General features: G+C 44.0%; 1 protein-coding gene across 2 annotated transcripts in view; it reads right to left on the bottom strand.

Moving 5' to 3' along the window:
* Positions 1–23,985, bottom strand: part of NLK (nemo like kinase) — a 321,229-nt gene that overhangs the window by 214,055 nt on the left and 83,189 nt on the right. The gene's annotated exons all lie outside the window — the stretch shown is intronic.

Genomic DNA, 23,985 nt, shown 5'->3' on the forward strand with positions numbered 1-23,985 from the left:
AGTTGTACAGTTTATAGGTCACATTAAAAAAGGTGAAATTATTTATCTTTGCCTCATTTCTTTTTTACATCACAGAAACCTGACATTTGAACAGGAGGTGTGTAGACTTTTTAGAAGAAAAAAAAAAAAAACATTATTATATATATATATATATATATATATATATATATATATATATATATATACATATATACATATATACACACACACACACACACACACATATACATACACACACACACACACACACACACACACACACATACAAATACACACACATATACAACAAAGAAAAAACAATCTAATCCACACATCTAAGAAGGAAATATGAAATTTTAAATTGTAATTCACACATGCTTCTTCTCTACATGGCCTGCCTCTGTCAGCATGGCCTAATTATGGTAATTCCCTTTGGTTTATATGAAACAAGTTTGAATGCAGGATCTTTCACACTGATCAGTTTTTAGCATTTAAAAAGCAGAACAAAAATGCAAGAACAGGGTACCTCTTTGAAAGCTATGGAACTCAATGTGCTGCATGTTTAAAAAAAAAAAAAAAAAAAAAAACCCACCACACCTCCGCCATTGAAATGAATGGGAAAAAGCATCATAAATGCACTCTCTTGAGTCATATATCCAAGCTGTATGCTGGGCATAAGAAATCCAGAAAACGCACCAAAAGTTATGCGTTACATACCACATTTGTATGCAAGGGTCCTACTTATTACAATCTACAGTCCAACTTTTGCTTCAGGTTTAGGAAAGCAGTCCCTGCACATTTTTAGTTAAGGTGCTCTTCCCTATAAAAAAAAATAAAAATTCACTGCCTTCATTGTTCATACTTTTCTAGCTGGAAAGTACATGTACACCAAACTCTGTGGCTGAAATCGCATTCGCACCAAAACGGTGCAGGAACTTTTTTGTACAAACTGGAATTAGATTGCGATCAGATTCCTGCACGATTTGACAGTTCGCACTGCTATCCGATCGAGTCATTAACTTTACATTGACACCTGCAGTGGTTGGCAGCAGTCAGTGTGAACTACCGGCAAGTGACATGCAATGCTGAAACCCACACTGGAATCGCTTTGGTTTCCACATCGCATATGTGCATTCATTCTGTGCTAGTCTTAGATGTTGATGATTTCTTGCATTCTTCTACAAACTGCCTATACAGGCAGAACTACAAATCTACAGAGTCCCAAAGCAACAAAAGATTAAAAGAGTACCAAAGCGACAAATAGATTTCAACAGCTCCAAGTGGGCACAAGGCATAATCCATGAAACTAGCAAGTTTAACCACTTACCCACTGGGCACTTAAACCCCCTTTCTAACCAGACTAATTTTCAGCTGTCGGTGCTTTCACATTTTGAATGAGTCATACAACACTGTACCCATATGAAATTTGTCTTTTTTTTTTTTTTTTTTTTTTAACACAAATAGCGCTTTCTTTTGACTGTATTTAATCACCACTGGGTTTTTTATTTTTTGCGCTATAAAAGAAAAGAAAAAAAGACAAAATTGTAAAAAAAAAAAAATAAAAAAAAAAAAAATGCAAAAATGCATTTTCTTCATTTCTGTTATAACATTTTGCAAATTAGTAATTTTTCTTCAAAAATGTTGTGCAAAATGTATACTGCTACAAAACTTTGGTAAAAAATAACCCAAATTAGTGTATATTATTTGGTCTTTGTAAAAGTTAGGCCCCTTTCACACTGGGTTGCATTGCAGGCGCTAGAGTGCTAAAAATGGCGCCTGTAAAGCGCTCTCAAACAGCCGCTGCTGTCTCTCCAGTGTGAAAGCCCGAGGGCTTTCACACTGGTGCGGTGCGCTTGCAGGACGCTGAAAAATGTCCTGCAAGCTGCATCTTTGGAGTGCTGTAGGAGCGGTGTATTTACCGCTCCTAAAGCGCCCTTCCCATTGAAAACAATGGGGCAGCGCTCCAAACCCGCCTGCAAAGCGCCGCTGCAGCAGCGCTTTTAACTCTTTTTCGGCCGCTAGCGGGGGTTAAAACTGCCCCGCTAGCAGCCGAAAAGTGCCGCTAAAATGACGGTAAAGCGCCGCTTTACCACCAGCACGCCCAGCGCCTCAGTGTGAAAGTAGCCTTAGAGTCCACAAGCTATGGTGCCAATCTCTGAAAATTAATTACACTTGAAGTACTGAAGGCCTATCTCATTTCTTGAGACCCTAAGCCAGCAAAGTACAAATGACCCCTTTTTGGAAAGTAAACATTCCAAGGTATTTAGTAAGAGGCATGGTGATTTTTTTAAAGTTGTAATTTTTTCCTACAATTCTTTGTAAAAATCAAGATTTTTTCGTTTTATTTTTTCCACAAAAATGTCATATTAGCAGGTTATTTCTCACGCACAGCATATGCATACCACAAATTACACCCCGAAACACATTCTGCTACTCCTCCGGAGTACGGCGCTACCACATGTGAGGCTTTTACACAGCCTGGACACATAGAGAGGCCCAACGTTGAGGGAGCGCCATCAGGCGTTCTAGGAGCATAAATTACACATTTTATTTCTCGACTACCTCTTACACTTTTGAAGGTCCTGGAGCACCAGGACAATGAAAACGCCCCAAAAAATGCACCATTTTGGAAAGAAAACCCCAACGTATGAGGCATAATGTGTCTTTTGAACTTGTCATTCTTTTCTACAAGTTTTTGGAAAATTTGGAATAAAAAAAAAAAAAAAAGTTTTTAATTTTATAACACAAAATTATCCAATTATACAATAGTTCTAACACGTAGCATGTACATACCAAAAATTACACCCCAAAATTGATTCTCATACTCCTAAGAACATTGACGATACCACAACATTTGGGAGACTTTTCCACAGCCTGGCCACATAGAGAGGCTTAACATGCAGGGAGCACCGTCAGGTGTTCTAGGGGGTATGCATTTCAAATCTAATTTGACTACCTATTACACTTTTGTGAGGTACTGTAGTGGCATGGATGTGGCACGGATGAGAACTGATGTGGCATGGATGAGTGTGAATGGGGATGGATGAGCCATGGATTGGGATGGCTGAGCATGGTTGAGCCATAAAAATGTGGATGGCCGAGTATGGATGGGATGACTGAGCATGAATGAGGATGGCTGAGTACAGATGGATAAGCATAGCTGAGTATGGATGGCTGGAGGAGTATGACAGAGGAATGGCTGAGCATGGATGGCTGGAATTGTCCCAGATCAGCGCTTTGGGCGCTTTAGGCCATGCACCATGATCTGGTCACGGATACTCCCTTGTGCACGACCCAGTGAAGCATAGTAAAAGACGATTGCAGGCACCAAAATACAATCGCAGAAAAAGAAGCCCAAAGGCTAACGCTGCACTAGAAAACAAAAAACAAAAAAAGAGAAAGGGTTTTTGTGCTATATATGAAATATAGTGAATGAACTAAGCTGCCAGCAGCAAAAAGTCTGATACAAAAACTCAAAATAGATAAATATATACAAAGAAAGTGCAGCATTAATAAAACATAGCAATCATTTTAAAAAATTTCAAGTGAAAAAAAATATTAAAAAAAAAGGAAAAATAAAGCAGAGTCCCAGTGAAAATTTCAGTCCATGAATAAAGAATAGACATCCATCCATGTGAAATATTGGTGGCAAATTGCAAAGATTGATAGCGTGAAAGAGCCTTCAAAGAATGAGCATCCAACTCCACACCCAAGTGAATAAATAGCCTGCTTACCAGTTCTCTGGGACTACTAAAAACAGTAATCTCACCCAGCACAGGGAAAGCGGTCTCCCCAAGACCCTTAAAGATGTCTGAAACCACAGCTAGGACGATACCACACTGCAGTGGGGACGGATTTTATCAAAGGAGCATATACAATACAATCACATTACCAACACTGCTCTACTGCAGCTCACAAAACCCTCCTTTTCTCCTTTCTTTCAACTCACGGCATGTATTATTATTATTATTCAGGATTTATATAGCGCCAACAGTTTGCGCAGCGCTTTACAATATGTAAAAGGTTATCCAATCGGAATATATTTTAAAGTTGATGGTAATGACCAGTCTACACATGATCACAGAAGGGTGCGGACTCAAATATCCAATGCTGGATAAATATGATGAAAAAGGTCAGAAATCACACTTGGCAGCAGCAATGCGGGATAGAATTTTATTTTCTTCTATAAAAGTACCCTGAATATACTGTATATGAAGGTTTATCTACTTTACAAACTTATGATCCATTTCTGAATTAATGCAAAAGGCCAGCTATGCCTGTAGCTGGTAACAATCTAGCACTAATGAAGGTGAATGCTAGCGCAGTAATTTCACACCATGTTGAGCCTGGTCTTCTTTAACTAGAGGTAGCAGCTGCTACAGATCTGCAGAAACGGCAGCAGCATCACTGCCAGTGCCAGATAAACACTGCTGGAGATCAAACACATCCTGGTAAAGCATATTCTACACATTTCCCAACTGCTCATCAATCAGACCAAAGGAAAATGTAATTAGTTATAATCTTTTGGAGTTTCTGCACTAAAATGAATAAAAGTAATAACGTTTAAAAAGTTCTATGAATAAAAATCATAAAGTAAAAGATTAATATATTTCTAATTTGAATATAATCTAAAGAGCACCTTCGAAAGTAAGAATGTCACAGAAGTAAAGATGTACAGAGGATCACCAATCTGTGAAAAGTTGCATCTAAAAATTGTTGAGCAATTTCAGAATATTGTCCCTCAACGTAAAATTGCAGACTAATATAAATATATCACCTACAGTAAATATCAAAAGATTCCAAGATTCTGGAGAAATCTCTGTGCACAAGGAACAAGCCCAAAACGCAAAATTGGATGCCCTCTGGGCCGGGCCCCCGAATGGCACAGCATTAAAAAACAGGCAAGATTCTGTGATGGATATCACTGCATGGGCTCAGGAATTCCAAAAATCAATACCTGAACACAGTTTGCCGTATCATCCAAAAAAGCAAGGTAAAGTTCTATCATGCAAAGCAGCAGCCCTATATGAACATAATCCAGAAACTGTCATTTCTGGGCCAAAGCTCTTTTAAAATGGTCTGTTGCAAAGTGGAAAACTGTTCTATAGTAAGACTAATCAAAATTTGACTTTTTTTGGTAACCATGGGTACCTAGTCTTCCTTCTACGACCCTTCTGGCTTGTTATTAGCACTCAGTTCAAAAGCCTGCATCTCTGATGGTATTGGGGGTGTATTTGTGTGTATGGAATTGGCAGCTTGCATAACTGGAAAGGAACCATCAATGCCTAAAGATATATCCAGGTTTTCAGAGCAGCATATGCTCCCACCCAGACAATGGGGGTTAATTTACTAAAGGCAAATCCACTTTGCACTCCGAGTGCACTTGGAAGTGCAGTCGCTGTAGATCTGAGGGGAAGATCTGAAATGAGGGGGAAGCTCTGCTGCTTTCTATAGTTTAATCATGTACAAGCAAAAATGCTGTTTTTTTTATTTTCCTTGCATGTCCCCCTCAGATCTACAGTGACTGCACTTCCAAGTGCACTTGTAGTGCAAAGTGGATTTGCCTTTAGTAAATAAACCCCAATGTCTTTTTCGGCGAAGGCTTTGTATATGTTGCACCATGGTAAACATGGCCCTGTCCCAACTTTGAGATGTGTTGCTGCCATCAATTTCAAAATTACCTTTTACCGTATATACTCGAGTATAAGCCGAGATTTTCAGCCTCTTTTTTGAGGCTGAAAGTGCCCCCCTCGGCTTATACTCGAGTCATCGCTGTCTGCCCGCTCGATCAGCGTGTCGAGCAGACAGACAGCGGCCATTCTATTCAAAAGCCGCGCCTCCGGCTCCCCCTTCGCCTGTGATAGGCGGAACACTGAATTTCCCAGCAGCCTGTGTTCCGCCTATCACGGACATCGTATCATCCTCGTACTACGGACGAGGATGATACGAAGGCAGTGATAGGCGGAACACAGGCTGCTGGGAAATTCAGTGTTCCGCCTATCACAGGCGAAGGAGGAGGCGCGGCTTTTGAATTTTACAATGGCCGCCGAAGAGGGCACGGGACGGAGGCAAGGCAAGGCAAGGCAAGGCAAGGCACGGGACGGGACGGAGGCAAGGCAAGGCACGACACGACGGCAAGGCACGGCACGGGACGGAACGGAGGCAAGGAGGCAAGGCACGGGACGGAGGCTCGGGACAAAGGTAGGCTGGACACACACACACACACACACACACACACACACAGGGATGGGTGGATGGATGGAGACACACACAGGGATGGGTGGATGGATGGAGACACACACACACAGGGATGGATGGATGGATGGATGGAGACACACACACACAGGGATGGATGGATGGATGGATGGACACACACACACACAGGGATGGATGGACGGACACACAGGGATGGACGGACACACAGGGATGGACGGACACACAGGGATGGACGGACACACAGGGATGGACGGACACACACACAGGGATGGACAGGCATGTCTCACCCTCGGCTTATACACGAGTCAATAAGTTTGCCAGTTTTTTTGGGGGTAAATTGGGGGCCTCGGCTTATATTCGGGTCGGCCTATACTCGAGTATATACGGTAGTTTTTTCTTAAAATGGTAAAATTTGTTAGTTTAAACCTTTGATAGATTTCCTACTGTGAAAATAATTTGTATTAATGAGATTTACAAATGATTGCATTCTGTTTTTATGTAGATTTTACATTGTCCTAATTATTTTAGAATTGGGATTGTAGTCTTATTCCTGAAAAAAAAAAATCACATTTTCTATAAATGCTCATTTACTCAATAGCACTTAGCTCATTCAAGATTTTACATTAACCATTGAGTTTTGGTATTAAAAAGGAATCCAACGTCCATTAGAAAAAAAAACACAAAACAATGAAACATGAAAAATACAACAGCACAAGAGAAATACTGTAAAGCTGCCTATGTTGTCTAATGCTTATTACATGGATGGCTACATTAGCTTCATTGGAGTTGACTCTCTAGTATTGTGTGCATGCTTGAAAGACATTTCTTTACAGTGGTATTTTCTGTTGGAACATGTATGAGATCTGATTGTACAAAACCCATAACAGTGAACAAAGGTAGCATTCCTCCACATCCAGGCAGTATATGAATGCTGAAGAAGAAGCCTGTGTCATGTTTATATGATGGTTTCAATACTCTCTATAATATCTTGGGTCATACCACCCTCACACAGGGTAAATGGAACATCCGGGTTAGTCCAACTGGAGAAGACAAAAATAAATGCATACAGAAAATGTGTGACGTTTTGTATGATCGTTAACTGTGCAATCTTATACTGCTTGTGAATACCTGGTTTCTATAGTCTGTGTTAAAGCGGGATTCCACCCTAAAGTGGAACCTCCGCTGATCGGATCCCTCCCCCCCTCCGGTGTCACAATTGACACCTTTCAGGGGGGAGGGGGGTGGAGATACCTGTCAAAGACAGGTATTTTCACCCACTTCCAGGCATAGACTCCCGTGGGAGTCTACGCCATTTCCTGCCCTGCCGCGCTGTCTGCTGGGACACACACGGGTCCCAGTGACAGCGCGGAGATTTCCTATTGCGCGGCGCGGCTCGCGCATGCGCAGTAGGGAACCGGGAAGTGAAGCCGATTCGCTTCACTTCCTGATTCCCTCACCTAGAATGGTGGCGGCAGCAGCCGAGAGCTGAGCGATCGATCGGCCTCGGCATCGCTGGAACCCGGGAAAGGTGAGTGTCCATTTATTAAAAGTCAACAGCTGTAGTATTTATAGCTGCTGGCTTTTAATATTTTTTTTTGGTGGAATCCCTCTTTAAGTACATTTATTTTGTAACACATACAGGTATCATTATTCATATCATATATATTTGGACACAGGCACAATGTTTAAAAAAAAATAAAAATAAAATAACTAACATTGTGCCTGTGTCCAAATATATATGACTATATGATATGAATAATGATACCTGTATGTGTTACAAAATAAATGTACTTAACACAGACTATAGAAACCAGGTATTCACAAGGGGGAGGGAGGAGCTGTTGCCAAGGGGTGTATCTGCCATCTACAGTCCAAGGCTCTAAAAGGGCTAAAACAACTAATCAGCATCAATCAAAATAGTTGTCAGCTATTTTCATAGTAGACTCATTGGTCAGCCAATTAGTTGGCCTGCAAACAATGCATTATTTTTTTACCTATCACTAAAATACATTGCAGCACATATACAGCTCAGTACATCATCCATACACGTCAGTGTACACAGCCCAAAACACAAAAAGCTCAGTACACTGTTCATACATGTCAGTGTACACAGTGCAGCACATATACAGCTCAGTACACCATTCATACCTGTCACTAAGTGCCTGAGAACTTGTGAATGTGTGTGGAGCAATGCCTCATGGGACATGTAGTCCTGGGCAGCAATAAGTGAGTGATTCTAAAGGCAGATTTTTTTTTCCCTTTACTATAGGGGCACAGTACTATACTTTGCGGCTTGCTATAAAGGAGCACCCTGAAAGCAGGAGGAGCCAGCAACGCCGGCGGTGGACCCCAGAAGAGGAAGATCGGGCTGCTCTGTGCAAAACCATTACACAGAACAAGTATGACAAATTTGTTGTTTATATTAAAGAAATAAAAAATAAAAAAAAATAGTCCAATGTTTACAGTCACTTTAAAAGGGATTGTAAAGTAAATAAAAAACAAACATGTTATACTTACCTCCACTGTGCAGCTCGTTTTGCAGAGTGGACCTGCTCTTCTGGGGTCCCTCGGCGGCTGTCTCTGCTTCTTCCCGCAGGTACATCCCACGTTCATGCGAGCGTCCTCCCGTGATACAGCCGGCGGCTATAGCCACACGCTGTATCACACAGCCCCGCCCCGCTGCGTCATTGGATGTGATTGACAGCAGCGCGAGCCAATGGCTGCACTGCTTTCATTCCATCCACTCCAGCCAATCAGCGGCCAGGCTGAGCGGCGAAGAGGATGGCGGGGCGAGTGCAGGACTTTCAAGGGGTCAGGTAAGTAAAGCAGGGGGACTGGGGGCACCGCCAGTGTGAGATGTTTTTCCACCTTAATGCATAGAATACATTAGGCTGGGTTCACACCGCTGCGGCAGCGAGAACCGGATGTGATTCGCACCGCACTGCAGTGCGAATCACATCCGATCTCTGTGCGATGCGAGTTCAGCCATCCAGATAGCATGGCTGAATTCGCATCGCACCCGCCGCAAACTCGCACAGGACCCTTTTTTGGTCCGCAGCAGAATCGGATCGCATTGGGTGTTCACACCATGCGATCCGATTCCTGTCCGAGTTTGCAGTTCGCACTGCGATATGCGAACTGATCTGGGGGTGTCATTAACATTTCACTGACACTCCCAGCAGTCCGCATAGGGCAGTGTGAACTGCCGGCGGGAGGCATGCGATGCGGGAAAACGCAGAGGATTCGCGGCGTTCCCGCATCGCTTCAGTGTGAACCCAGCCTTAAGGTGAAAAAACATTTACCTTTACAACCCCTTTAAGGGCTCCGTGCTGTAAAAAAACAAAACAAACAAAAAAAACCTGCATCTGCACCCAGAGAAGCTGGAGGCTGATAGACTGGAGGTAATATAAGGCATTACAATTATATATGAAATAAAAAAGGTTTACCAGTATTGTGCATTGTATTTAAATGATTATAGCCATAAACAAAATAAAGTCTCAACCTCTAGTACTACTTTAATATATAAAAAAAAAAAGGTTTAAAACCCCCCACCCCCAATATAGCTTTATGTCTGACTACCAGTGTAAAATACCCTGGATATCCTACTTCTGTGCATATTTATTATATGTATGATAGGAGAGAGAAAATATATTTTATTTGTTTCACAATATAAATTAACCCCTTATAGTAGTAATTATTGGCTGTTTTTGTACTATAAATGTCCAATTTTTGTTTTTTTTAACCCTATGACAGGTGATGAAGAAAAAAAGCAAGTTTATGCTACTAAAGGTCTTGTGCTGGCCAAAGAAGTATAGATTTGTGGACAAAAATATTCATATGAAAACTGGACGAATGTTGTTTGAAAATATCACTTAGGCCCGTTTCACACACGCGGATCCATATTCAGCCATTCGCTTGCTCAGCAGAGATCGCTCCGTTAATCCCCGCTGAGCCAGCGGATGACAAGTCCATCCCTGACCTATGAAATCTCCGCTCTCCTCCTTGTCCGTTTACATCCGATCCGATAGACGGATGAAAAATAGGGTTTCCATCCGTCTGGATTTTGTAGAGCGGATCACCGCTGACATCCGTCGCTCCATAGAGATGTATGCGAGGCGGATCTGAACAGGCCGCACGCATGGAAGAGCCCTTACTTTTAACATTCAATTTTAAAATTAATACATTTTCTGGCTGAAAACCACGTACACTGTCTGAAAATGTATTCAAGTCAGGAAATGTTTTTATTCTCCTCCTGCTAATTTTCCCAGTCACTGGTCGAAAACTTGTTTAGCCCCTACTAAACAATTTGAATATCAAAATGAACACTCTTAAAACTAACAGTTTTGAAGGGAAAATGTGTTCATGTACAGCCAACATAAGTGACAGCATGCGCAGGTAATTTGTATCAAGCTACCTTCCTATAAGGGAGTCTGTCATGCATATTATATTACAGTCCTGTCTGAAAATCTGCAAAACACTGTTTTAGGTCTTTTCAAGCTTGAGTCTGATGATTTGTGCCATATTTAACCTCTATTAGTACAAGGATTCTTCAAAAAGTTTCCAAAATCTTTTGAAGTCCATAAATCTCTCATATATATAAATTTCTACCTGGTATTCTCACAGTGGGTTAGTTCTTTTGTTCTCTAACCATATAGCTGGTTATATTTACCATTGCATAGAGTTATTCAAGAAGAAAATTGTCTTTTTAAAAACCAAGGCCCCTTTCACACTGCCGCGACTTGAAGGTTGCGCTATTTTACCGTGATTTCGGGGAAAGCCTGTGTAAACTTGAGGTTCTATGGACTTCAATTTGCATCATAGTCAGACCAAAGTAGTAAAAGGATACTTTGAAGTCGCACAGATATAAATGGTTATCATTGGGAATCAAGGAGTACGACTTTCATGCGACTGATTTCCAAAGTCGCACAAGTGTGAAAGGGGCCTAAATTATACACCACTTATTTTTATTTTTTTATCCAATTAACCACTTAAGCCCCAGACCAATTTGCAGCCAAAGGACCAAGCCCCTTTTTGCGATTCGGCACTGCGTCGCTTTAACTGACAATCATGCGAAGTGGCTCCCAAACAAAAATTGGCATCCTTTTTTTCCCACAAATAGAGCTTTCTTTTGGTGGTATTTGATCACCTCTGCGGTTTTTATTTTTTACGCTATAAACAAAAATAGAGCGACAATTTTGAAAAAATGCAATATTTTTTACTTTTTGCTATAATAAATATCCCCCAAAAATACCGTATTTTCCGGCGTATAAGACGACCTTTTACACTTAAAAAAACTGAGCAAAAAGGAGGGGTCGTCTTATACGCCGGGTCAGCTGCTGGGATGCCTTCTGGATGTCCGGTAATACTGTATGTAGCTTCGGCTACATACAGTATATACCACTGAACCAATCCCAGTGAGTGATGTATTCAAATGAATACAGAGCCTGCTCGGATTGGAGTAGCAATCTCTGCCAATCCGAGCAGGCTACACACAGTAGCCTGCTCCGATTGGCTTTGAGAGTGAGGCGCGGGCTGATGATGTAACAGCCTCCGCCAATCCCAGCAGGCTTTGTATTCATTAATAGAATACATTGCTCGCCGTGATTGGCTCCAGCACCAGCAAGAAGGAAGAAGGAAATGGCTCCAGCAAGAATGAAGAGGGATATGAAGCGTCGGAAGCCTCGGAATGGGGGGTCGTCTTAAACGGTGAGTACGGGCAAAACATTTTAAAAACCTGCACAGTTAGGGGGTCGTCTTATATGCCGGGTCGTCTTATACGCCGGCAAATACGGTATATAAAAAAAAAACATTTTTTTTCCTCAGTTTTGGCCGATACGTATTCTTCTACATATTTTTGGAAAAAAAAAAAAAAATCGCAATTAGCGATTATGGATTGATTTGCACAAAAGTTATAGCGTTTACAAAGTAGGGGATAGTTTTATAGCATTTTTATTAATTTTTTTTTTTTTTTTACTAGTAATGGCGGCGATCATCAATCAACGCTGATTCCTGTGTAAATGACACTGGCAGTGAAGGAGTTAACCACTAGGGGGGCAGTGTAGGTGTTATGTATGACGTTATGTTTTTTAAATTTTATTGAAGGGGGCATGGCCTGGCATGTGACATCACTGATCGTCCTTCCCTATAAAAAAAAGAACAGACGATCAGCGACAAGCCACACTAGGAAGCACGGGGAGAGGTTTCTTTAGACAGACCTCTACTCATTCTTCAGCTCTGTGACCTGATCGCGGGACACCGGCGGCGTTTGGGTCTGCTGGTCCCGCGGCCATAGTCACGGAGCTAAGGGCTGGGTCCGGAGTGCGCCGCCGGCAGGGCGCTCCTGACCCGCGGCTGGGCACTTAAAAAGCAACGTACAGGTACGTGCTTGTGCCCAGCCGTGCCATTCTGCCGACGTATATCGGTGTGAGGCGGTCCTTAAGTGGTTAATACAGTAATCAGCAAACTATCCGATTATGAAAATAATCATTAGATGCAGCCCTAGGTGGTTAACAGCGGGATTTAAGCCTTGATTCTAACCTGGATTTCTCAGAGATTACAGAGTGGAGAGAGAAACAAGCAGCATGTTGCACTAAGACAGTGGTTCTCAACTCCTGTCCTCAGGACCCACTAACAGGCCAGGTTTGCAAGATAACTGAAATACATCACAGGTGATATAATTTGCTGCTCACTGATTGCAGCATTCTAGTCTGCATCTCCCCAAATACTTACTTAAAATCTGCCCTGTTAGAGGGTCTTGAGGACAGGAGTTGAGGACCACTGCACTAAGGTATGATTGCACCAATACTGCCAGCTGAAACTTTTTCTGGCCAGAGTTTTAATGCTAAAGGATACGTTCACCTTTAGTAATATTGTACGCTTATATTCAGAGTGTAACATGTTACGAACTGACCGGCTCCCACACCTCATCGATGCCCAATCTAACAGCTAGCATGAAGGTAAAAAACCTTGACCCTTTAATACCAACATTGGCTATTTTTAAATCTTCATTCTGCTAGTATAAATAAATATATATATAAAAGTATAACATTTACTAGTTTTAAGCTTTGTTACATTTCTTCAATTACTTCCTGGTTTTCAGGCACAGGAAAATGAGGTCATACATGCCAGGAGTCTTCAGGAGTGTAAGAGGGGTTTTCTCAGCTAAGCACACCCTCCCGCTTGCATGCTTGAGTCTAGGGACAGATGGATTCCAGAAAGTAAATGCTACATGAATCCTCTGCCCTTATTCGTGATGGCCACAACCAAAATTACTACTACGATTTTGGTTTTCACAGTGATCTTTTTTTTTTTTTTTAGAAGTATGAAGTGGCTGGGCAAGCTTGCTTTGAATATTAAAACCAAAATATAGAACGGTTCCGCTTTCAAGCATCCTACAGTGCCAGACAATTACCCAGGGTAAAGGTGGATGAATTAATTGAGGTTCTTGCTTCAAACATGTTTTTGGTAGTAATGCTTAGTGTACAGTGGCGCTCCCTGCTTTTCAATCTGTCATTCAGAATGCTAAACTGGCCCCACAAATAACTATTTGAGCACCCCCACACTGTATATGCAAGTGCTTGAATACAAAGCAACAGGAAACTCAGGCACATCCCATGCACTGGAGGTCACTGCCTGTTCTGTCAGCTATTTATAAATCATCAGGAACTTCGCACATTGTGAATTTTACTATCGCCCCACATGCTCTAGAAGTACTAAGTACCTTCAGTCACTTGTAAGCCAGTAAAACGATTGCTGGAAGCACAGGAAAGCCCTGTTCTGCTATCCGCGCCCCCCCCCCCCCCCCCCCATTCACAGCGGTGGAACTTGTCATGTGATTTGACCTGTCAAATTGCAAGACAGGTTGCACCCTATTGTCGGCAACGGAACTGTCCAAATTGGTGCGCCACAGACTTTGCGGTGAAGCACCAATTTGAAAAAAGTTGTTTCTGCACTGCTTTTGACGATTTCAGGGGCGACTTGCAAGAAGTCGCACAGATATCAGCCAAGCCACACGGCTTTGAAAACCGGAGTTAGACTTACCGGTAACTCTTTTTCTAGGAGTCTTCCAGGACAGCCTTTGAGCCTTTGAGATATAGGGCTCCTCCCTCCGGGACAGGAAACACGTCAAGCCAATTAAATAAAAGGTGTGGTCCTCCAGGCCCTCCTCAGTTTTACTCCAAGAACCGCCGGGAGGCTCTGAAAGACATAACACACTAACAATCATGTTAATACACATCCTCACCACTTAGTCCAATTTAAACAACTTTGGGTGGGAAGCCAGGCTGTCCTGGAAGACTCCTAGAAAAAGAGTTACCGGTAAGTCTAACTCCGGTTTTCTCATATCGTCTTCCAGGACAGCCTTTGAGATGATAAGCAAGGAGCTCACCTTGTCAGGGCGGGACCACTGCCTGGAGGACCTTACGTCCAAAAGTCTGCTCTTTATCAGACCATAAATCCAGACGGTAATGTCTTGCGAACGTTGAGTAGCTGGACCATGTTGCTGCTTTGCAGATCTCCTCCGGAGAGGCTCCAGCCCTCTCTGCCCATGATGCGGAAACCGCCCTTGTAGAGTGTGCCTTAACTAAGGGTGCCTGCTTCCCCTCTAACTCGTAGGCTTTAACTATCGCCATTCGTATCCACCTGGCGATAGACGCTTTGGACGCCTTGCAGCCCTTGCGGGCGCCCGAAAAATTAACAAAAAGTGAGTCTGACTTCCTGAAGACCTTAGTGGCTTCTAAAAAAATCAATAGACTTCTCCTGACGTCTAACAAACTTAAAGATCTCGCCTCATCCTTGTCTGAGGTTGAGAAAAAAGTTGGCAAAATAATATCCTGTGTCCTATGAAAAGTGGACACGACTTTAGGAAGAAAACTAGGATCAGTCTTAAGTACTACCCTGTCCTCTAAGATTAACAGAAATGGCTCTCTGACCGAGAGCGCTTGTAGATCACTGACCCTTCTAGCTGACGTGATCGCTATCAAAAATACAGTCTTTAGTACAACCCACTTAAGTGAAGCTCCCTCTAATGGTTCAAATGGATCTTGGGTCAGAGCTCTAAGAACCAAGGCCAAATCCCAAGTAGGACAGGACTTCATTCTCACAGGCCTGGATCTAGATAGAGCCTTGAAGAAGTTCCTGACAAATGGATTCTGCTGAAGGGAGGACTGAAGGAAAACACTTAAGGCCGCCACCTGTACCTTTAGAGTGCTGATAGATAGGCCCAGTTCTACCCCTGCTTGTAGAAAATCTAGGACTGCCGGGACCCCGGGACTTGCAATCCCCTGTTCTCGCAACCAGGAATTAAACCTCTTTCCTACCTTGGCGTAAATTGCCCTAGTAACAGGTTTACGGCATTCTAACAAGGTCTTAATCACTCTCTCTGAGAAACCCTGTGACCTTAAGATTTGTTCCTCAGATACCAGGCCGCAAGCTTGAGCCTCTCTATCTGAGGGCACAGGATCGGCCCCTGGGAAAGTAAGTCCTCCCTGACTGGTAGAAACAGCGGAGGATGTACGGCCAATCTCTTTATGCTGGCAAACCAGGGTCTCCTTGGCCAAAAAGGAGCTACTAAAATGAGGTCCGTAGTTTCCGAACGGAACTTCTGCAGAACCTCCGCCACCATCCTTACGGGAGGAAAGGCGTAACACAGGCCAAACATCCATGGATTGGCAAGGGCGTCTATCCCCCTGGCCCGATCCTGTGGGTGAACCGAAAAAAATTGTGTCACCTTCCTGTTGCCTTCTGTTGCAAATAGGTCTATTTCTGGCCTTCCCCAGCATGACACTATCTCCTCGAACACTTCCTTGTTGAGGGCCCACTCGTCCTGACCTATTTTCTGGCGACTGAGAAAGTCGGCCAGGAAATTCTGGGTTCCCTTTAGGTGAATGGCTGATATTGAGGACAAATTCTTCTCTGCCCAGCAGAAGATTTTGTCCGCAATTACCTGCAGTGCAGGGCTTCTGGTTCCCCCTTGCTTGTTCAGGTAGGCTACTGCTGTCACATTGTCTGAGCGAACTTGTAGATCCCTGCCATGTAACCGGGACTGGAATGTTTCTATAGCTTTCCAGACTGCCAGAAGTTCCTTCTGGTTTGAGGAACGACCTGTCTCTAGGTTCGACCAGGAACCCTGGGCTAAGGTTCCCTCTAGGTGGGCACCCCAACCCAGCGCACTGGCATCGGTCGTGACCACCACCGTAGCTTGTGGGGACCAGGGAAGACCCCTGTCTAGGTTGACCTTGGCCCGCCACCACCAAAGAGACCTCCTGACTGCCGAGGATAGGGGCATAACCTGATCCAGGCTCTCCTGCCTGCCATCCCAATAACGGAGCATGAGTCTTTGTAAAGGACGCTGATGATGTCTTGCCCAGGCCACCGCTGGAAAGCATGATGTCATCAACCCTAGGACTCTCATCACCTCCCTGATCTGGGCTTCCCGACCAGATTGAAGCTGGGCTACCGCCTGCTCTAGCTTGCCGATCTTCTCCTCCGGAAGAAATACTCTCATTTCCACTGAAGAAATCCTGTATCCTAGATACAGGACCTCCTGTGAGGGGGTCAGCTGGGATTTTTCCTGGTTTATCAGCCACCCCAGTGAGCGCAGGAAAACCAAGGCCTCCTGTATGTCCCTCTGCAGCTGTTGGGCCGACTGGGCTATGAACAGTAGATCGTCCAGATATGGGATCACTGTTATAGCCTTGAGCCTTAATGGGGCCAGTGCCTCTGCCAGAACTTTTGTAAAGACTCTTGGTGAGGCTGAAAGCCCGAAGGGGAGAGCTCGAAACTGGAGGTGTAACACCCCCGTGTTCAACCTCACCGCCAACCTGAGAAATCTCTGAGATTCCGGATGAATCGGGATATGTAATATGCATCCCTGAGATCCACTGTGGCCATGTGGCAGCCCTGAAACAGGAATTTGGTTACCGAGAAGATTGACTCCATCCGGAACCGCTTGTATTTTATAAATCTGTTCAGGGGACGGAGATTCAGTATTAACCTGAACTTCCCCGAAGGTTTCTTTACCACAAATACGTGGGAGTAAACCCCCAAGCCTCGCTCCTCCTGAGGTACCTGCACCATTACTTCTTGGTCCACCAGATCCCCCAGAAGAAGAGCCAAAGCCTCTGCTTTCTCTTGGTCCCTTGGTAACCTTGTTACTTGAAAGTTCGGGAGGGGAACTGAACCAAACTCCAACCTGTAGCCGTTCCTTACAAGATCTCGAATGAACGGACTTTCGGTTGAAGCTTCCCACTGTGGGAGGAACTTCCCCAGTCTTCCTCCCACCGGGACGCAGGAGTCACTGGGTTTTAGGGGAGGGTTGAGGAGGATTGAATAAGATACCTCCTCTGCCTCTTCCCTTGTGACCCGTCCAATGCTTTTTGGGGCGAACCTCCCTTTCCTGCAGGTTTTGCTGCCTGGGGCTTCAAAAAAGGCGTTTCCCTTCAGGTCTCTTTTTCCTTTCTGGGAAAGCTTTCTTCTTATCCTGCGTGCGCTCTAACGCCTCTTGTAGGCCGGGCCCAAACAAATGGTCCCCTGAAAAGGGTAATCCACACAACTTTAGTTTTGAAGCTGTGTCTCCTGACCAGGTTTTAAGCCAAACGGCCCTTCTGGCAGCGTTCACTAGTGCTGCTGATCTAGCAGCCAGTTTGACTGATTCTGCAGAGGCATCCGCTAAAAAGCCCACCGCTTTAAACAGTAGCGGAAAGGACTTCAACAGCTGTTGCCTAGAAGTACCTGCAGAAATATGTGATTGTAACTGTGTAAGCCAACACTCCAAGTTTCTGGCCACACAGGTAGCTGCTAGGGCCGGTTTAAGCCCAATGGAAGAGGCATCCCAGGCTCTCTTGAGCAGCAGATCTCCCCTCTTATCCATAGGGTCCCTGAGTGAACCCATATCATCAAAGGCCAAATCTGTCTTCTTAGAGACCTTAGCCAAGGGAGCGTCTAATTTGGGAACCTTGTTCCAGGGATGCACCGCATCCGATTCAAAAGGGAACCTCCTTCTAAGGCTACCTGAAAAAAATGGCCTTTTTTCCGGTTGTTCCCACTCCAGCAGAATCGCCTCCACTAGCGACTTATGGACGGGGAATACCCTGTCTTTCATTACACTCGACCCTTGATACATCATGTCGTGTTTTGAAAGCTGGACCTGTTCTTCTCTGATCTCTAAGGTGTCATATATAGCCTTGAGGAGGTCACCCACATCATCCAAAGACAGCTTGTATCTGGCTGATCTAATGGCCTCTTCCTCCCCCTCAGATTCTGAAGTAGACTCTGTCCTAGAGGAGGCTAATGACCTGGATAACCTCTCCCTATCCACCTCCTCCTCCTGACTTGGTTCGGATAAGGAAGGCATACTCACGGCTCTGGGTAAAGAGACAGAAGGACCCTGCATCCTATCCATCATGTTTTTAAAAGATTGGAAGGTGGATGCAATCTCATCCTTTACGGATGTTAAAACATTGTGACAAGCTGTCACCGAGTCCTCTTTTACCAGGCTACTGACACAATCTGGGCAAAGCGGCTTCTCCCAACCGGTGCCTAACTTAGCCCCACACACGGCACATTTCCTTCTGGGTAAAGGTATCTGGGCTCTGTCCTGTTTAACCTAAAAACAAAGAAAAACAGGGTCCCATTAAAATACCACCCCTGACCACACCACTGTGCTTCTAGGGTCTGTTTAGGAAGTGCCCCCCTTCACCAGCAGGTTCTCCACCCCGGGAAGGTGCTACGGGTCAGAGTGACCCCCCACCCCCCAGTGTAAGTCCTGGTCTGCCCTCACCAAGCTTACCTGAGAGGTACTGGAGCCTGTTGAACCGGAGTCCACCTGCACAACCGCACTCTCCATGGTTCCTGTGTATCACTCAGTCTCTCTGAGCCTTCACACTGCTCCAGGCAACCCTGTAGTCACACCGCCGCGCCCAAAGGACTGGAACGGGTCCTGCGGCGCCCCCTGATGACGCGAATCCGGCGGAAGTGCGTCTCTCGCACTTCCGTACGCCAGAGCGCAAAAACTCCGCCCCGACGCCGTGCGTTCTTACGAACGTACCGCTCACAGTACCCGAACGCCGGTCGGTAGAGCGAACGTCTCCCGCCGCCTCCGACCGACAGGTACGAGCGGTTAGCGCTCCGAGGGGGAGATTGCCGCGTATCGGGGTCCCGTTCTCTCCGAACGTTTAAATGGCAGCGGGGACTGAAAGCTACCCTCTCCTCCCTTCGTTTGGACCGAGGGGTGCTAAGGGCCAGGTCCATCAGGCGCTCTCCCCAGGTAAAACCCCTGAGAAGGAGCTCCCCTTACCAGTTCCAAGACGTGCTCCTTCCCGTCCGGCAGGAAACACAAAAACTGAGGAGGGCCTGGAGGACCACACCTTTTATTTAATTGGCTTGACGTGTTTCCTGTCCCGGAGGGAGGAGCCCTATATCTCAAAGGCTCAAAGGCTGTCCTGGAAGACGATATGAGAAATTAGATTTCAAGTGAAGTTGCATGATTTCAAAGCCGCATTCAGTGTGAACCCAGACTTAGGGTTCTTTTGCATTGGGGTTTTCCATTAGGTTCGCCTGTCATGCAGTTCTATGGACAAGGGGATGAAAACTGACTTGTGTCCATTCACACCCACATACCTCAGAGTCTGTCCAGCTCCAGAAAAAAAAAAAATGAATGGACAGAACTGCATCCTTAGACCTAAACATGAGGGATCGGCGGTAGACTGATGTAAAAACGGACATAGGAGTTCATTTACTTTCCCCTAGCTGCCCACAGAGCTATCACAGGTCCACCGGGCAAAAACAAAACAGTCACAGATGTGACATCCATCCCATTTGGCTCTGATTCAGATCTGCTCACAGATTGACTCCATGTGAAAGAACCCCAAGACTATTCTTAGTTGTACTGTCGTGAATCTGTACATATAGTACTTGGAACCCTGGTCCAGTTACAGGTTTTGTTTGCAGGGAAACATAAGCAGGAGGAGTTTCTAGTCCTCTGATGCCAGTCATATGTTCAAAAAGAAAAAAGAAAACAGGCTTTGGAATACAGGACTCATATAGTGTGCAAGAAATACACCTTAAGTGTATAATTCGTAAGTGTATATAAAAAAAGTCCAAAGAAAAAATAAAAATAAAAGTCTCTGTATAAACGTTGATCAAATCCAAACGTGAGATAAAGGTCACCATCCACCTTCCTTAAATGAGACTAACATGCAGACACCATGTGGTATTCCCGTCACCTTTCAAGATAAAGGCTTACCAGATGTAATGGACCCACACGAATCTACATTCGGAGGGTCACACAGGCTTGTGTACTCGTATACGAGATTTTAGACGTAATTTTTCCAGGAAAGTAGTGAATCAGACTGGATGTCTCGGCTAGTTGACAAATCCTTCAGCAGTAAAATCCAACTCAAATAGTATTGAACCCATACAAAGAGAAAATAGGGGCCACAATAGTGTAATTCCGTTTAAGAAAAATATTTAATAAAAAGGTAATGAACTTACATGTAACCAAAGAATCAAGCGCTTAGTCAGTAAAAACAGTGCTACAGCAGGAGTCCCGACGCGTTTCGTCCTCCACAGACGTCATCTGGGTAAGTTCATTACCTTTTTATTAAATATTTTTCTTAAACGGAATTACACTATTGTGGCCCCTATTTTCTCTTTGTATGGGTTCAATACTATTTGAGTTGGATTTTACTGCTGAAGGATTTGTCAACTAGCCGAGACATCCAGTCTGATTCACTACTTTCCTGGAAAAATTACGTCTAAAATCTCGTATACGACTACACAAGCCTGTGTGACCCTCCGAATGTAGATTCGTGTGGGTCCATTACATCTGGTAAGCCTTTATCTTGAAAGGTGACGGGAATACCACATGGTGTCTGCATGTTAGTCTCATTTAAGGAAGGTGGATGGTGACCTTTATCTCACGTTTGGATTTGATCAACGTTTATACAGAGACTTTTATTTTTATTTTTTCTTTGGACTTTTTTTATACACACTTACGAATTATACACTTAAGGTGTATTTCTTGCACACTATATGAGTTCTGTGATTGGTTAAAATATTTTATGATCACATATTGCTATGTATTAGTTTGTTCTCTAGTGCTACACTATGATTTAATATTTGTTAATGATTCACTGTTTTATATCCTTGTGATTGTGATAGCAGCTTTGTTCTTTTATTTGGATAGCGCAGTGTCACAGGGTAACATTTTTTGGAATACAGGAGTAAAAATAAATATCAATAAACTGTTTAAAGCTTCATATATATTTGACATACAATCTTAAAAGGGATTGTAAAGTTAATTTTTATTTTTTAAATAACAAACATGTTATACTTACCTCCACTGTGCAGCTTGTTTTGCACAGAGTGGCCTCGAACCTGGTCTTCTGGGGTCCCTCGCGGCTGCCTTGGCTTCCCCCCGCAAGTACTTCTCACGCTCATGCGAGCTCCCTCGCATGGCGAGAAGCACTTGCGGGCACGCTCCCGTGATGCAGCCGGCTGCTATAGCAGCTCACTGTAGCACTCGGCCCCACCCCCGGCGTGGCATTAGATGTGATTGACAGCAGCGCGACACAATGGCTGCGCTGCTTTCAATCCATCCACTCTAGCCAATCAGCGGCCAGGCTGAGCGGCGAAGAGGATGTCAGAGGCGAACGTGAGGGGTCAGGTAAATAAAAACGGGAGGGCTGGGGGAGCCAGCACTGTCAGATGTTTTTTCACCTTAATGCATAGAACGCATTAAGGTGAAACAATATTTACCTTTACAACCCCTTTCATTTGTTTTGACAATAACATAGTGAGGGCAGATTTTTTTTCACTTGCTTCCACTTTTGTGTTTATGAATTGTCACCAATATTAGATCACATTATAAGTTGATTTATTTATGAATTTTAGTACACAGAGTGATTGATTAATATTATAGCATTTATTGCATTTTTATTTGTCAAATAGTAATAAATTGAATAGCACTGGTGGTATTTATCGAATTTGCACATATTGTTTTGGAGCACATTGTAGGGAAAAAATAAAAAATACATTTCTGGTAAGAGGAATAATATTCATAATGTTTTGTGGTAAGGTTGGTGCAGTTCATATTTTCACATACAATATGAAATCTCATGTCAGTGACTAGCTTGGAAATCTTAAAAAAATGGATATACAGTATCTCACAAAAGGGAGTACACCCCTCACATTTTTTGTAAATATTTTATTGAAACTTTTCATGTGACAACACTGAAGAAATGACACTTGACTACAATGTAAAGTAGTGAGTGTACAGCTTGTATAAACAGTGTCAATTTGCTTCCCCCTCAAAATAACACAGCCATTCATTTCTAAACCACTGGCAAAAGTGAGTACACCCCTAAGTGAAAATGTCCAAATTGGACCCAAAGTGTCATTATTGTGTGTGGCCACCATTATTTTCAAGCACTGCCTTCACCTTTACCGTCAGTGTATAGGGTACACACAATGAATGTATTGGTTAATGGCCCCAACATTCCTTTTGCACCGATCAATCCACTTCACCGAAACTTTAGGCTAATCCTCTCCCAATAGTCAAAAGAACCAAGCAGCCATTTCAATTCATTAAAACTTCAATGGATAAGCTCCAGCATCCACATTCATTATGTAAGAAATGAAAATGCTCATTGTGCAGGCATCCAGATAACAGATTTAGTAGATGACAAAAGCTGGTGCACTCACATGTTTAAAAATACCGCCAGGCATATGGAAACAACCAGTGTTTCCAACCGACAAAATGGCCACCGTGTCCCTGATCAGCGTCCCACATCCTTAGCTACACCTGACATTTCGTCATAAGAATGTGTCATCATGGCCCCTTCACTGCCAGTAAATGACACTGGCAGTGAAGGGGTTAACCACTAGGGGGCAGTGTAAGGGTTATATCTTGGGGAGTGAGACACATCACCAATCTTTGCTCTCGATTACAGGGAGCAAAGATCAGTGACACTGTCCCTAGGCAAAACAGGGAGATGCTTGTTTACATTAGCATCTCCCCGTTCTTCCTCTCCGTGAGGCAATCCCGGGTATTCCCACGGTGATCGAGTCCGCGGGACCCGTGACCCGACTCCCGGAGGTCCCAGCCACCGTGCACGCAATGGCACGGTGGCAAATTTAAAAGGGACATACAGGTACGCCCATTTGCCCAGCCGTGCCATTCTGTCGATGTACATCGGCATGCGCCGGGCGGGAAACAGTTAATGTTCTGTTATTGTGCCCAGCAATATAGTGTCAGTTGCTTTTTTATTGTATTATTTTTAAGCACAACAGATTTGTTTTACTGCCTTAACCCTCTTGGGTATGGAGTTCACCAGAGCGTCACAGGTTGCCACTGGAGTCCTCTTCCACTCCTAATTGACATCATCATGAAGCTGGTGGATGTTAGAGACCTTGTGCTCCCTCCACCTTCCGTTTTGAGGATGCCCCACAGATGCTCAATAGGGTTTAGGTCTGGAGACATGCTTGGCCAGTCCATCACCTTTACCCTCAGCTTCTTTAGCAAGGTAGTGGTAGTCTTGGAGGTGTGTTTGGGGTCGTTATGTTGGAATACGAAGAGAGGGGATCATGCTCTGCTTCAGTATGTCACAGGAGATGTTGACATTCATTGTTACCTCAATGAACTGTAGCTTCCCAGTGCCAGCAGCACTCATTCAGCCACAGACCATGACAATCCCATAATCCCACCACCATGCTTGACTGCAGGCAAGACACTTGTCTTTGTACTCTAGTATTTTTATCTGGTTGCTGCCACACACACTTGACACGGACTCC

The sequence above is a fragment of the Lithobates pipiens genome, unplaced genomic scaffold (assembly GCF_037356315.1).
Source record: "Lithobates pipiens isolate NorthernLeopardFrog02 unplaced genomic scaffold, aLitPip1_a1.2 Scaffold_16, whole genome shotgun sequence".
NCBI classification, from domain to species: Eukaryota; Metazoa; Chordata; class Amphibia; order Anura; family Ranidae; genus Lithobates; species Lithobates pipiens.